This window comes from Lissotriton vulgaris, chromosome 5, assembly GCF_964263255.1.
Source record: "Lissotriton vulgaris chromosome 5, aLisVul1.2, whole genome shotgun sequence".
In the NCBI taxonomy this organism is placed as follows: domain Eukaryota; kingdom Metazoa; phylum Chordata; class Amphibia; order Caudata; family Salamandridae; genus Lissotriton; species Lissotriton vulgaris.
In genome coordinates this window covers 1,096,386,390-1,096,399,927 of record NC_141693.1, presented here as the reverse complement: position 1 = coordinate 1,096,399,927, position 13,538 = coordinate 1,096,386,390, and the positions used below count along the sequence as shown (strand labels likewise).

Here is a 13,538-nt window from a genome sequence, read left to right as displayed (position 1 = left end):
AAGATGTGTGTGGGGGGGGCGGGGGGGGCACAGTCTCCCACACGGCACTCTGCAACAGAACAAAAAACTTTAATGTTCTTGAAAAACCTGTCATAACGTTATTGGTTTCTGAATGCAATTCAAACGTGCAGAGCATTACAGAATTAAGCATTCTATGACCAGGAGAGATGATTCATGACTCACACACCAACACACAACGTATGTACCTCTCGCACTCACCAAGAATAAAATGTGAATATGTGCACATCTCACCCAAAGCTTATTAATAGGTCTGATGCAGTCCTCATCCCATTTCAGAAACAGTGGAATCAAACAACGTATCTGGATTAAGGTGCTGGAAGGCTCCCCTCCTTTATACTATGCCACTCCAGGGGGAACAGCAGAAATTAGAAAACTGCTTTATCCAACAGCGATGCCCATATCTTTCTTGAGCTGAATTCTGTAGGGTGACAGGCGTATGTATTCACGAGTTAGCAGAAAGTACACCAGAATTACAAGACAAAGGTAAAGAGTTTGTCTACATGGTCCAGATAACAAGAATATAAGAATACTGTGTCCCCCGCGCACGCGTACATATGAAGAAACCTCAGAAATGCAGCTCCAAACTAGTGGTGCGATGGAGTGCGCAAGAGGCTTTGAAGGCGGGTCACCCGGAAGCTGAGTCACCGTGTCGAGCAGCTTTCGCCAAAGTCACAATGCAAATGCAAAGCAGTAGTAAACACTCCGCAGCTGTGTGTGCACGCGCGTGCAGCGCCGCCTCAAAGGTACAATCACGTGTAAACATGGCAGGCTGCTAATGCGTGCTGACCCCAACAAGCTCTCAAAGCCCTGCATGGATCAGAGCAAACGAAGGAATACAGCAAGGACAGCCAGCCTCGGGAGAGAAACCCGAAGCAACGTGGACGAATAACCGCCTCAAATGGCTTTCAACTCACGAGGTTTGAGAACGCAGAGACCTCCTTTAACCCTATAGGTTGAAGCTTCCACGTTACCCCACATTCTCTCAGCTCCTGATAATGAGGGGTTGAACGTGGACATTCGAAATATCCGAGGGCGGTGTGCGGTCTTCCCTATTCATGGTCATGTGTATAGTCCACGTTGTAACGTTCAAACCCCAAACACGTATTTGTATTAAAGGCACACTATTAATCCATTGTGGAATAGGCTAGGGAAAACTGGAGAATGTTAGTAATTTAGCTACGTGTTTGTTCTATAGAGTAAATAAATGTCACAGTAATACAAATGGGTAAAAAATAGGCTGACTGGTATGTTGTCCCGTGTATTTAATACCAAGTTAGATCTTTCGAATGTAAATTTTGTGGGAAATGCAGGAGTGCCTGCTAGCAAATGCTTGAAAAGTTAGCACTGTGCGTGGATAAACAGAATTTGCTTTGCATGTTCATGGTCATTTTTGTTCCACTAAACTTCACATGTGCATCAGTGTTTGAAAGCAAGCAATGTGAGCACAGCAACAGCACAATCTTACCCAGAAGACCCCACTTTACTGAATACCGTGCAACAATTCATTCCGCATGTGATCCATTTTCCCAGGCATGTTTTTCCCAGAAAAAAGTATTGTGAAACGTCGCCATGCAGTAAAAATTGCACCAAACAACAAGGAGAATCTCAACATATAGACACGTCTAGTCATGTTTTTTTTTTTAAATAAATGCTTTTGTGGTGCTAAAAGCCGAGGCCGCTTGGCATCAAAGCCTGCAAGTGCTGAAACCTTCAAATGCCACCACTGATTAAATTAACAATCACGCAGTTGCCCAAGCTTAGGGTAGAAGGATTTAGGTAGAGGACTTGACATGTTCTCTTAAGGGGAATGCAAAAGGTGAGTGGGGGGAGATGGGTCTCAGCAACAATCACCCTTCAAACCTTTGGGAAAAAGAGATTTGGGTGGGGATGGGAGAAGAAGTATCTTAAAGTTCATGTTGTCAAGCAATGTATTGACTGTGCTGAAGTGATCACATGGTTTCTACCAGTGACTTCGGGACCACTGAACCCGTGCTCTGTAGGATGAAAGACGTCTCTGTAGAGGATCAGTACCTCCAGTCAGAAATACAGGCATGAGATACAAAGATCAGAAAAATAATGAGAAGTTCTACAGTAAACAGCCTCAGGAAAAACACAAATTTTATCTATCAGTAACAGGATCTAGACTAAAGAACACTTGCATAGGAATAGCGTGAATACCAAGTCCGAATCAACATGTGCCCTCAGGACAGCTGAGCCAGGGGCAACCTTGGCCCTCAGAAACATTGCGATTGTGAAATAGCTTACTACTTTATTATTGCACCTTAAAATAACAGCGCTTAGATTATCGTGCCACGGGTGAACTGCTTTATTTAGTATAAAACTCTTGGGTATGCATGCAAAACCTGGAGCCTCCAGACACTTTTTAACGAGGTTGTCTAAAAAACATTAACAAACTTTGTCCCCACCCTACACCCATTTCCTTTGCTCATCAGGAAGCTTTTTGTGTACTTTCACCAAGGTACTGTTTCACAATGTGTGGTTTGTTTTCATGGGTAGGAAAAGGAGTGCACTTTCTTTCTCTTACAGACTCGCACTAGTCTCTCTTCCGAAGTATGTTATTCCACCATCTATGGTATGTCTGGTGGCAGGTATTATGCACAGATCTTTTTTGCTCCAAAAGGCAGCACAGACAGATTAAAAGACTTTAAAAAGTACACTACCCAAGATGGCTGCCAGTTAGAATAAAAAACAATTACATATAACCCAAATGTAACTAATTCAGTCAAGGAGGCATCTTCGTTCCAGTCACAAAAACTCTCCCTGCTCAATCTTTACTAATCATTTGACTCTGGCAACAACATACAAAGGAGGTCTTCGGTGCCTGGGAACGCACAGGAATCAGCCTACTTAGCAATGCAAACTGCCGATTCGTCAAAAAGCATGAAGGACTTCTTGTGAGGACTGTAAAAAATAAAATATGGGTCATTTAAGTCACCAATGATGAAAAACGTGAGCCAACTACCAGCAGATCCCTTGGTGATGCTTACGTAAGGTACTTTCTGACCTTTCACAAATTTTTTCTTGTATACACCGACTAGTGGGGTACAAGTCTGGTGGATTGACAAACACTGAAATTTGGATACCCAGGTCCGGCTGCCATTGGCATTCTTTACAATGGCAGCTTTTGAGCAGAGATATTACTACCCTGCCTTTAGGATCCTTGGAAAATGTTTGTGTCCGAGCACAATCAGGTCTTTTTTGATATATTGGTACATGAATTATGGTAATAGGCTTCAAGAGACAAATTTTCCCAGTCACTACCCTTGCTTGGGTAGATAAGTACGGTCATGCAGAATGCAGCGCAGTTTGGTACACATTTCACACAGGAAGTCACGGTAATAAGCGAGAGAATTACATTTAAATCTGTGCATTATGCATAAATCTTTACAGGGCAGAGCCCCCCCCCCCCATCTTGAGGAGTTTGGTGAGCCCCTATAAAGCCAACAGGGCACTCCGATCTGACCATCTGTACCTTGCTAATGTACCCAAAATAAAGAAGGCACGAACAGGAGGACGTTGTTTCTCCGTCAATGCCGCAACACTGTGGAATTCCCTTCCACTTAAGATCCGAACTGAACCTAGTCTTCAGAAGTTTCGTAAGCTTCTCAAAACTTTTCTCTTCCCTAAAGTTCCATAAAATATTGCTTTCCCCACAGTAATCTCTACTCTTTAGCGCTGGGATGCCTACGGGTAACCATGCGCTTTATAAATCCTCTTCCATCCCATTCCATATTGAGTATTACTTCCTGGAAACCAACTGGTAAACATTAAGAGGACAGTGGACTTGTCTGAGGGGTCCACTTTTAGGGACAATTTTAAACCCACTGGGCAGACAACCTGAATGCTGATGCTGGCTTTGAACAAGCATAATGGTTGCATACATTCCTGTCATTGAAAGGAGATTTTCCCAGCTGTAGTGAAGGGAAGTTGTAATCCTGTTTATGACAGAGGCAATCACTATTCATCCTACGTTTACACGTTTGAAGCTTGTTAACGGAAATTAAGTTTGATGGCCCAATATTTATGATGCAAGATTTAGAATATATTCGCCCAGATACAGGGTTTCCTTTTGACTCTGTGACAGATCACAAAGCAGAAAAAGACTGACAATGGATGGTGAAGGAAATTTTGGAGTCTGAGAGGACATTTCTTGCACAGATAAGAAAAGGGAGTTGTGGTGGTTTTCCAAAGAATGCAGAAATATCAACTGGAATGATGAGGGAAGCACCGCAGAGGATGTCCAGAGTATTTAGACGAATCACAAATTGCCGACTTTTTCATCCGTCAACCCTTTCCACTGAGATTCTTGGTACCTTAGGTTTGACCATTTTGAATTGCTTTTCCGTGATACTTGTTATCATCAGGAGAAATGAAAGAGTTGGAAGCATAACAATAGTCTCTGTAGCTATATCAGAATCTGGACTTTCCTTCGTGCAAGTTGGAAAATCTACATTACAGCTGAGAATCATGGCTTTTCTTGGGATTGCAAAAGACACACAAATGATGGACGGAATGCAGAACACATGTCAAAACATTTACCCCCAGTCAAGAGATCTGGGTTAAATCCATTGTTCTTTTGCTCACCATGCCAACTCAGCTTAGCCCCAACCATATGCACATCAGTCTTCACCCTGTGCCTCATGGGAACAGTCTAGACCGAACTGCCAACCCAGGTCCTCCCTGGACCAGTAACAAGCATCCTAGTACCGGTTTCGGAGTATCACCCCTCATCAACCAGGCTAGCTTGAATCTAGTGGCACAGTGAGCCCAGGACCTACTCTGGACATACCAAGCACACTTTGGGCAAGAAAGCAAAAAAACACAAATGGACTGAATGCAGAACAAATCAAAATATTAACCCCCAGTCAAGAGACCTGGGTTAAATCCATGTTCTTTTGCTCATCATGCCTCCCCAGACTGGAATGGCAAGGGGAGCAAACAAATGATGGATTTAGGCCCAGATCTCTGTTCTGGGGTAAATGTATGACATTGTTTTGCATTCTGTCTATCAATTGCTCTTTTTGTATTTGCCACCCTGAGTGGAACAGTTATGCCCAGATGTGGACACTGGGCTCTCCATGCCATTGGGGTCAAGCTATCCTGGCTGACTAGGGGTGAAACCCCCGAAACCGGTCCTAGGATGCTTGTTTCCAGTCCTGGGAGAACCCGACCTGGCAATTCGGGCTGGACTGTTCCCATTGGGCGCAGGGTGAAGACTGATTTGCATATGGCTGAGTTTAAACTGGAATGGCATGGTGAGCAAAAAAACGATGGACTTAGGCCCAGATCTCTGTATTGGGGTGAATGTATGAAATTGTTCTGCATTCTGTCCATCAATTATTCTTTTTGCATTTTTCTTAAAATCAGCCTCACTGTTTTTCCTTAGTGTTTGAATAATATCTGGCCCGATGAAGAACACAGAGCTCAAGGACAGACCTATTATTCTGCCCCTTTAAGATGACGCCCCTTGTAGCCGGACCATCAATTCAATACTTTGAGATCCGGTTCCAATGCCTAGTTCTTGGGGACCTTCACTAATGTGTAAGAATCGCCTAAATTCTCTTGATCAAGATTAATTAGCACTAACTCATCAGGCATGAACTAAAGCTCTGTGTCAAGACTGTTACATGGGCAACTACTGGTCTTCAGCCTCAAAATTTACAACATTCAGTTTGAACTCAGTTTATGCTAAGCTCTGTCATGCTTAGTATAAGTATGGTAATTTACTAAAGGACCCCTAAAATATGAACAAGTACCCTAGAATATATTTGTGAGAAAATCTAGGAGCAGTGATTAGAACCCAAAATGTCAATTTTTCACACTTTTTGGATATGAACATTAACTGCTATCGTCAACCATAACACTAATATGGAACAAAAAGTTAAGTCCTTTACTTCTCTTAAACTTTACTTCAAAACCACTACCTGATTATATAAAATAATCAGATAGTGTGTGCAGCTAAAAGGGACAGTTACCCATCCTGATAATCATATTGACATTTTTTCACCCACTTATATTGACATTTTTTCACATGCAGAAGGTTGCATGGATAGTCAGCTATGAGATCATATTGCATTCACTGTTGATGACCCAATGTATTAACTCAGCCATACCAACTGAAGTAGGCGGGGGGCCTGCTTGTAAACCAATCAAATTGTGATGTTGCTTCTTGAGTCATACGGGAGAAAACAGATTAGGACCAAAAATAAGGCTTCACTTTCAGTGGCAAAATTTGAACAGTCTCCTCTAGATAAATAAAAATTTCAGACCCTAGGGTATGTTATTAACCTTAAAATGGTTCACAAAAAAGTAAAGGAGTCCAAAGAAAAGTTGGAATGAGTAGACCTCCTCTCAGTGGAATCACAACATAAACTAATCGACCCAAGCACAATCCTTACACTACGGCTGATGCTAAAGACAACACAAGTCCATCCTAACAGCTCAGATACAGTATTAAACTGATAAACATATTTATAATAATAAAAAATACAAAACAAAAATTGAGTCAATTTCTCGCTCGTAAGGAAACAAATAAGCAAAACAAAATAATATAACAATTGTTTTGATGTGGATTAAGAGACATATGGCCTGATGTACAAAGCCTTTTTGAGGTCGCAAAGCCTGCCATTTGCTAAACTCCCGGGTCCGCAATCACAATATTACTTTTTGTTATGTACGGAATCCATTTTTCATTTCTGTAACACGTTAAAGAATCACAAAATGGGTTTAAACCCCCATAACGAATTGCTATTTGAAAGGGCGTCTTTAGAGCATCCCTTCCAAATAGTAATTTGTTAAAGTATGTATCAACGTTTTCTGACTGAAATAGGGTTGCAAATCATAGAAATTTTGCTGACACTTCCAAGTGGTGTTAACATATTGCGCAAATAGGATGGAGCCCCTTGAACCACTTTCCCTTTCTGAAAGTTTAAAAAATAAAACGTTTATTAGGATGTAGGAAGTAGTCCACAGGACTACTGCCAACTCGCAAGCAAACAAACAAATGTATTTTTGTTTTTAAATGCAGCCCGGCTTCCTCTAAGGACAGCAGACTGCATTTAAAAAAGTTGAGTTTATTTAAAAATGCACACCTATGGTCTGCACACCCCAGCCGGCCACCATCCCTTTGATGGCATCCAGTCATAGTGGCTCACAATTTCCGACCTACCCTATGAACATTGAATACTGAGGTAGGTCCGAATGCGACCCAATACGATTTAAAATTTAAGTCACAGGTCAGTCTGCAAAATTACGTTTCCTCAGCAAATAGTCGGTGAAAATTTGTGATCAATTTTTGTGAAGGGAAATTTCATACATCAAGACCGTAGTTCGGGCATATTTAAGTTACTTGCAGGTACTTCTTGCTATGTCAGAATGATTGAGCGAGTGAGTGAGTCCATGTTCCAAGCCTGAATTCCATCTGTAATAGGAGGCTGATCAGCAATTTTCACTGGCCTAAAGTCTCCTTATTTGAGTGCTTTGGTGACAATAGCTACCCCAAAATAATGATTGGCAAAACACAGTTTCACACCTTCGGGCGATTAACTTCAAATGACGGATATTATAAGCAATTAACAAAATAAACATGATTAAGATCCTTAAACAGAATTTAGCCACTGACCACCACCATGAAGCTTTAGACAAGGTAGATCTAAATGTCCATTATTCAGATTTTAAGTGATTTGGTACGGCTATAAACTAAACAAGTAACCAACAGTGATGTAAGCATGGTTACAAAGGAATTACTGCGAATTCACTGTATGCCTTTCTAATATATTTATCCAATTACTTAACGCTACAAATTTTCTGTGCCTTGTTTAAAATTAAACTAGTCATTACAGTGTTCTCGGACCAGTTTAGTGCGCAAAATATTCTGACAGATGTGAATATAACGGGCAAAGTAACTGGCTTTTGAAAATTCAGCTGCCTACATATAACAATTTACACAGAATGAACATCGAGTACGTCACATTTCAAGCAGTAGTTTGTTAGACTAGCCCATGGAGGTAAATTGCTTGAGGCTTTGCCAATCATATCAGGGTTCAGCCCAGCTAATGCTACAACCTCTTTGGATGTATCCTTCCACTACTCGAGAGCGGCATACGGGACTACTTTAGCCCTGTTTGTTGTCTACTACTGCTGACTCCCTCCCATTTGTCTTGCTTTAATATGCTAATGCTCCCTGCGTTAACATACAATCCTAGATCTATTGGCTTTGCCAAGGTTTGCTTTACTTTGTGATCTTGCAATTACTTAGTTGTTAAACATGGCAAGGGAACTGCAAATCAACTCCTTACCTTTTCTTTCAAAATGTGCCACTTTCTAGATGTGCTGTTCTCCTACACCTAAACAAAAGGATAAATATATCAGTGTTTATGGACACAACATATTTTGTAAACAGTCAAATAAATGTTAAGTTGCAGTATACAATCAGGCGCAAATTTCAGCTCGGTAACACAGATTGAGGTGCAAACATAGTAAATTTCCTGTGAAAGCAAAAAAGTTATTTGCTGCCATAAGTCCTACATTGTGAGTTAATGTGGATCCTTCACATTATCAGTGCAAAAAACGTTATTTAAGGTTCATTATGCTAGGCAATAATGCTTGCACGTCCGTCCATGAGCAGTCTAGGTAGAAGGAAAATCAAACTCACAGCCGTGCAGCTGTAATTTTAAGCCCAATGGTCATCCTTTACAGCAATGTTTTTATCATGCAGTGCCTTTACCACGCATGCAGTTCTTGGTGCCTTTTTGACGGATGGTAGGTAAAGTTAAGCTAACTATACATGTATGATATATATATATATATATATATATATATACATATATACATACACACATAGTTATATAGGGAGGGGGGGTCCCTAAACTCGTTTTCCCATGAAATTTCACATAAGAACTTCAGACATGACTATAACCCGAATCGCTGAACAAAATGACACCAAATTTGGCAGAAAGCTAGATCTTAGTCAGGGCCGGACTGGGAACCAAAACCGGCCCTGGCAAAATTCACGGCCGCCCCTCCTAATGAATTATTGCACAGATTGATGCTGTGATGGTGCAGAGTGATGCTGCGGAGGCCGTGAGTGATGCTGCGGAGGCCGTGAGTGATGCTGCGGAGGCCGTGAGTGATGCTGCGGAGGCCGTGAGTGATGCTGCGGAGGCCGTGAGTGATGCTGCGGAGGCCGTGAGTGATGCTGCGGAGGCCGTGAGTGATGCTGCGGAGGCCGTGAGTGATGCTGCGGAGGCCGTGAGTGATGCTGCGGAGGCCGTGAGTGATGCTGCGGAGGCCGTGAGTGATGCTGCGGAGGCCGTGAGTGATGCTGCGGAGGCCGTGAGTGATGCTGCGGAGGCCGTGAGTGATGCTGCGGAGGCCGTGAGTGATGCTGCGGAGGCCGTGAGTGATGCTGCGGAGGCCGTGAGTGATGCTGCGGAGGCCGTGAGTGATGCCGTGAGTGAGGCCGTGAGTGAGGCCGTGAGTGAGGCCGTGAGTGAGGCCGTGAGTGAGGCCGTGAGTGAGGCCGTGAGTGAGGCCGTGAGTGAGGCCGTGAGTGAGGCCGTGAGTGAGGCCGTGAGTGAGGCCGTGAGTGAGGCCGTGAGTGAGGCCGTGAGTGAGGCCGTGGAGGTGCTGAGTGAGGCTGTGGAGGTGCTGAGTGAGGCTGTGGAGGTGCTGAGTGAGGCTGTGGAGGTGCTGAGTGAGGCTGTGGAGGTGCTGAGTGATGCTGTGGAGGTGCTGAGTGATGCTGTGGAGGTGCTGAGTGATGCTGTGGAGGTGCTGAGTGATGCTGTGGAGGTGCTGAGTGATGCTGTGGAGGTGCTGAGTGATGCTGTGGAGGTGCTGAGTGATGCTGTGGAGGTGCTGAGTGATGCTGTGGAGGTGCTGAGTGATGCTGTGGAGGTGCTGAGTGATGCTGTGGAGGTGCTGAGTGATGCTGTGGAGGTGCTGAGTGATGCTGTGGAGGTGCTGAGTGGTGGTGTGGAGCTGTGCTGGTGCTGAGTGGAGCTGTGCTGGTGCTGAGTGGAGCTGTGCTGGTGCTGAGTGGAGCTGTGCTGGTGCTGAGTGGAGCTGTGCTGGTGCTGAGTGGAGCTGTGCTGGTGCTGAGTGGAGCTGTGCTGGTGCTGAGTGGAGCTGTGCTGGTGCTGAGTGGAGCTGTGCTGGTGCTGAGTGGAGCTGTGCTGGTGCTGAGTGGAGCTGTGGTGGTGCTGAGTGGAGCTGTGCTGGTGCTGAGTGGAGCTGTGCTGGTGCCGAGTGGAGCTGTGGTGGTGCTGAGTGGAGCTGTGGTGGTGCTGAGTGGAGCTGTGGTGGTGCTGAGTGGAGCTGTGGTGGTGCTGAGTGGAGCTGTGGTGGTGCTGAGTGGAGCTGTGGTGGTGCTGAGTGGAGCTGTGGTGGTGCTGAGTGGAGCTGTGGTGGTGCTGAGTGGTGGTGCTGAGTGATAATGTGGTGGTGCTGAGTGGTGCTGTGGTGGTGCTGAGTGGTGCTGCTGAGTGATACTGGGGTGGTGCTGAGTGATACTGGGGTGGTGCTGAGTGATACTGGGGTGGTGCTGAGTGATACTGGGGTGGTGCTGAGTGATACTGGGGTGGTGCTGAGTGATACTGGGGTGGTACTGAGTGATGAGGGTGAGGGTGTGTGGGGGGTGAGGGTGAGTGAGGGTTGTGAGGGTGAGTGAGGGTGAGGGGTGTGAGAGGGTATGAGGGAGGGTGAGGGGGTGTGTGAGGGTGAGGGGTGTGGGGGTGTGAGGGGGTGGGGGAGTGTGGGGGTGTGAGGGGGTGGGGGAGTGTGGGGGCGTGAGGGGGTGGGGGTGTGAGGGTGAAGGGGTGTGAGGAAGGGTGAGGAGATGTGAGGGGATATGAGGGTGAGGGGTTGTGAGGATGAGGGGTTGTGAGGATGAGGGGTTGTGAGGGTAAGAGGGTGTGTGAGGGTGAGAGAGTGTATGAGGGTGAGAGAGTGTATGAGTGTGAGAGGGTGTGTGAGGGTGAGAGGGTGTGTGAGGGTGAGAGGGTGTGTGAGGGTGAGAGGGTGTGTGAGGGTGAGAGGGTGTGTGAGGGTGAGAGGGTGTGTGAGGGTGAGAGGGTGTGTGAGGGTGAGAGGGTGTGTGAGGGTGAGAGGGTGTGTGAGGGTGAGAGGGTGTGTGAGGGTGAGAGGGTGTGTGAGGGTGAGAGGGTGTGTGAGGGTGAGAGGGTGTGTGCGAGGACGAGGGTGTGTGCGAGGACGAGGGTGTGGGAGGGTGAGAGGGTGTGTGCGAGGACGAGGGTGTGTGCGAGGACGAGGGTGTGTGCGAGGACGAGGGTGTGTGCGAGGACGAGGGTGTGTGCGAGGACGAGGGTGTGTGCGAGGACGAGGGTGTGTGCGAGGACGAGGGTGTGTGCGAGGACGAGGGTGTGTGCGAGGACGAGGGTGTGTGCGAGGACGAGGGTGTGTGCGAGGACGAGGGTGTGTGCGAGGACGAGGGGGTGTGCGAGGAGGAGGGGGTGTGCGAGGAGGAGGGGGTGTGCGAGGAGGAGGGGGTGTGCGAGGAGGAGGGGGTGTGCGAGGAGGAGGGGGTGTGCGAGGAGGAGGGGGTGTGTGAGGAGGAGGGGGTGTGTGAGGAGGAGGGGGTGTGTGAGGAGGAGGGGGTGTGTGAGGAGGAGGGGGTGTGTGAGGAGGAGGGGGTGTGTGAGGGTGAAGGGGTGTGTGAGGGTGAGGGTGTGTGTGAGGGTGAGGGGGTGTGTGAGGGTGACGGGGTGTGTGAGGGTGAGGGGGTATGAGGGTGAGGGGGTATGAGGGGGTAGGAGGGTGAGGGGGTAGGAGGGTGAGGGGGTAGGAGGGTGAGGGGGTAGGAGGGTGAGGGGGTAGGAGGGTGAGAGTTGTAGGGGGTAAGGGTGAGAGCGTTCTAAGGGTGTGAGGGTGAGGGTGGGGAGGTGGGTGAGGGGATGAGGTGGAGGGGGTGTGAGGGTGAGGGTGTGTGAGGGGGTGAGGGTGAGTGAGAGTGAGAGGGCTGTGAGGGGGGAAAGTGAGGGTGTGAGGGTGAGTGAGTGTCTAGAGGCAAAGCATAGTGGATGTAGCATTGCAGCTAGCAAGTCAAGTGTTTTCAAGCTGAGTGCCCTGTGCAGGGAGCATCGCTGGAGTACAATGTCTTGCAACTTAGTTAACATGGTACGTCCTGGGATCGACTTGACTGGTCATACTGATTCATTATAATAAAAAACACACTCGGGAGAAAAACTTAAAAGTGATGTTGGCTTCCGTACATGGTGTAGTACGCTCGGCTGGGTGAGAGCTTGCTTAGCTCGGTTGTAAAATAAATAAACCCTGGTTGTGCTCGATGCAATGCTGTAGAACTAGGAGGCATGGAGAAAATGTTATCGGCTTGACTGTGCATTAGTGAAAACAAAATGCTCAAGGGCATGCTACATAACTGGGAGGCTTAAGGAAAGTATCATTGTGATCATATTGTTATAACTAGGAGTGAGGGAAACAAAATCAACTTGAAACGTAGAAGGACAAGCTCTCGGCATTGCGTGGTGGGAGGGCGGGGGTGCGGGGGAGCAGGGTAGCGGCGTTCCTTTGAAGTCGGTAGGATGGGAGGGAATGAGCATATGGGGTGTGAGCGATAACGCAAGTAAGAGATGTACAGTCTCTGTGTTACAGAGAAGAAGTGGCAATGTATGTCCTCAGTAAACTAAGTTTTGGCAAGGAGACTCACTGGGGTGGACGTTAAAGATGTGGGGCAGCGCATGACCAGTCAAGCCGATCCCAGGACGTACCATGTTAACTAAGTTGCAGGACATTGTACGCCATCGATGCTCCCTGAACGGATTTAAGATCTAATCACCCGCCTTGTTACTGCATGCTCACGAGATACTGACTACCAACTGAGCCCATGCCAGCATACCCATGCGGCCTACAGTCTCCTTTGACTACAAAGGACTATAGTGCAGAGGTCCACCAAGAGTAGCCGTCGCCACGCAATTTTTCAACAACAACATTTTTTAAATACTACGTTTTTGGACGCACACCGCGACCTGCCAGCTAGTGCAAGAAAACCCCTTTTCCTGAACGAACCCACTTGTTGTTTTATTCACAGACTCTTTTTGTTGCCTTTCTAGCAACACACATCGGGACAGTAGTGACCCCGTTTCCGTAGTGATTTTAGACTCTGCCAGGTTGACTCCATAAGCAACACGTCCTGGGAAATACAGATTCATTATAATAATAAAAAACACACTTGGAGAAAAACTTAAAAGTGATGTTGGCTTCCGTACATGGTGTAGTACGCTCGGCTGGGTGAGAGCTTGCTTAGCTCGGTTGTAAAAGAAATAAACCCTGGTTGCACTCGATGGAATGCTGTAAAACTAGGAGGCATGGGGAAAATGTTATCGGCTTGACTGTGCATAAGTGAAAACGAAATGCTCGAGGGCATGCTACATAACTGGGAGGCTTAAGGAAAGTATCATCGTGATCGTATCGTTATAACTAGGAGTGAGGGAAACAAACTCAACCTGAAACTTAGAAGG

At 46.6% G+C, this 13,538-nt stretch overlaps 1 protein-coding gene across 4 annotated transcripts in view; it reads right to left on the bottom strand.

Annotated features, from left to right (window-relative positions):
- The window catches only part of ADD3 (adducin 3), a 462,930-nt gene that overhangs the window by 356,494 nt on the left and 92,898 nt on the right, over positions 1-13,538 (bottom strand). For all 4 annotated transcript variants that reach the window (XM_086922758.1, XM_086922761.1, XM_086922760.1 and 1 more), the window contains exon 2: positions 8,340-8,387. The gene's annotated coding sequence lies outside the window, so the exon portion shown is untranslated. The remainder of the gene's footprint in view (positions 1-8,339; positions 8,388-13,538) is intronic.